The sequence below is a fragment of the Mus caroli genome, chromosome 9 (genome assembly GCF_900094665.2).
Source record: "Mus caroli chromosome 9, CAROLI_EIJ_v1.1, whole genome shotgun sequence".
NCBI lineage: Eukaryota > Metazoa > Chordata > Mammalia > Rodentia > Muridae > Mus > Mus caroli.
The window spans coordinates 90,657,918-90,660,477 of record NC_034578.1 but is presented as its reverse complement, the minus strand read 5'-3'; the positions used below and the strand labels follow the sequence as shown (position 1 = coordinate 90,660,477).

The window sequence follows — 2,560 nt, the reverse complement described above, 5'->3', positions numbered from 1 at the left end:
CCCAAAAGGACATGCATGATACATACTCACTTATTAGTGAATATTATATTATAAAATGTAGGTACCATGTTATACTCCATAGATCCAAAGAAGATAACAAGAAGGAAGGCACAATTGAGGAAGCTTAGAAGGGGGAATAAAATAGTCACAAGAGGCAGATTGAGGGAGGGAACTGGAAGAGAGGGGAGATGGGGAGAGAAATGGGAGGTTCAGGATCAGGTGTGGAGTACAAGAGAGATGGCTAGATGGCCATGAAAATGAATGGATATCTGCAACTGTCAGGCATGAGGAGGTAGGAGGCATCTGCAGACTGAGACAGAGACTTGGGATAAGGGAGGTGCCCAAGAATCAATGGAGTTGACCTTAGATTTAATTCAGTACATTGGGGATATGGAATCTGAAGAGTTCNGACCTCTTATAGCCAGGCAGAAACCCTAGTGGAGCGATAGAGACACCAACCCACCCACAAAACTTTCATCCCCAAATTTCTCCTGTCTACAAGAAATGATGGAGCAGAGACTGAGGGGATTGCCAAGCAATAACCAGCCCAACCAGAGANCAGTCCCATGGACAAGTACCAATCCTTGACACTATTAATGATACTCTGTTATGCTTACAGATAGGTACCTGTCTAGCATGGCTGTCTTCTGAGAGGCTCCACACAGCAGCTGACTCAGACAGATATGGACACCCATAGCCAAACAGTAGATGGAGCATGGGGACTCTTATAGACGAATAAGAGGAATGATTGTGGGGCTGGAAAGGAATAGAAACTCCACAGGAAGACCAACANGAGTCCACTAACCTGGACCCTTAGGGCTCTCAGATTCTGAACCACTAACTAATGAACATACATGTGCTGGACTTAGGCCTCCCTGAACATATGTAGCAGATNTGCAGCTTGGTCTTCATGTGNGTCCTGAACAACTGGAATTGGGGTATCCCAAAAGCTGTTGCCTGTTCATGGGATATTTTCTACTAGCTGGGCTGCTTTATCTGGCCTCAGTGGTAAANGAAGCACCTAATCTCGAAGATATTTGAAATGCCAGAGTGAGGGGATACCCAGCGACACCCCATCCACTCATAGGAGAAGGGGAGGAGGAGAAGGATTGTGGGTCGGTGTTACTGGGCAGGGTGCAGTGAGCAGGTTGTAAAGTGAATACATGAAAAAAAATTANATCAAATAAAAAAACCAACAACATTGGCAACAACAAAAACAAACCTTACTTTTGTTTATGTGCATGTGTGTGTACTTGATTATCTGTATGTACACTACATGAGTACAGTGCCCGTAGAGTCCNGAAGAGGGTACTAGATCCTCTGGAACTTGAGTTCTAGTCAGTTGTGAGCTNCCCAATACTTCCTCTGTAGGCGCAGCAAGTACTTTTAACAGCTGAGCCATCTCTCCAGCCTTAAGACAGCTGTATAGTTTGGTTTTCAACACTAAGTACCTAGGCTAGGGATTTTTTTTTTCTATCTGGCAATCTAGGAAGCTGTGGGTTAGAACNAGTGAATCACAAAAGGTGGGATCCACTTTAGAGCCCGAATTCCTTGTACTTAGACAAAACGGTAGCTGCTATTTATGAANTACTGTGGCATGCCAAGCATCAGAATCTAGTTTACTGCTTAAAAATGCAAGAGCAAGTAATTCTTACTATAAAGGTACTTTGGAGTTAAGTGAAGAATGATACTATTTTGACTTCCTATCAGAAGAAACAAATGTATGGGCTGGTCACCGTCCTTGGCTGGNTCAGCTATTCTGTATTCATNACAATCATACAACCCTTTCCCAGTGGGTGAAAGCGTGAGGAGCTAACNGAAGCTGTGATCCATGTGGGTCTGTGATGCTTGTCTGCTCTGCCACAACAGTGCTGTGCATGCTCATCCATTATCAAGATGACTTTTCCCGTGATTGCTTGACACGGTGGTTAAAACATTTTTGTGGTTCGTTTCCTACATAAGCTGATTAACCCCGTCCCACTTATAAGGCCTCAGAAGACCTATAGTAGTCACCACTCACTAATGCCTGCCCCAGGCCACAGTGTTTCCCACCTGAGAGAGATGGGGCTCTGACACTCATATCCTCTAATGGAGAAAAAGTTCTATCTCTGTGCTCCATTAGCTGGTTAGTGGCCTACTGCTGAACTAATTAATTACCTAAGATAGGCCCAGGGCAGGGAGGAGACGGGGCACAGGAGACGGGGCACAGGAGACGGGGAGCCCTGGATTTTAGGTTGGATAGGGGATACTCAGAGGGCAATACTGTTGGGCTGTCTTTCTTCTCTAGGAGTATAAGGAAGGGAAAGGAAAGACAAACCCCTGTCACAGGTCCTCACACGTCAGAGTTTTAGATAAGCCTGAACACACAGTTAAAGAAATTATCTGCCTAAGTATAACAAGTTTAGCTTTATTTTCGATTCAAATAACCTCAGGGTTTTTAAATAAGAAAGCAAACACATGCCGGGCGGTGGTGGCGCACGCCTTTAATCCCAGCACTCGGGAGGCAGAGGCAGGCAGATTTCTGAGTTCGAGGCCAGCCTGGTCTACAAAGTGAGTTCCA

The 2,560-nt window shown here is 45.1% G+C and overlaps 1 protein-coding gene across 1 annotated transcript in view; it reads right to left on the bottom strand.

The window, feature by feature from the left end:
- LOC110302412 (sodium/hydrogen exchanger 9) overlaps positions 1-2,560 on the bottom strand; it is a 208,703-nt gene that overhangs the window by 188,848 nt on the left and 17,295 nt on the right. The window lies entirely within an intron of this gene.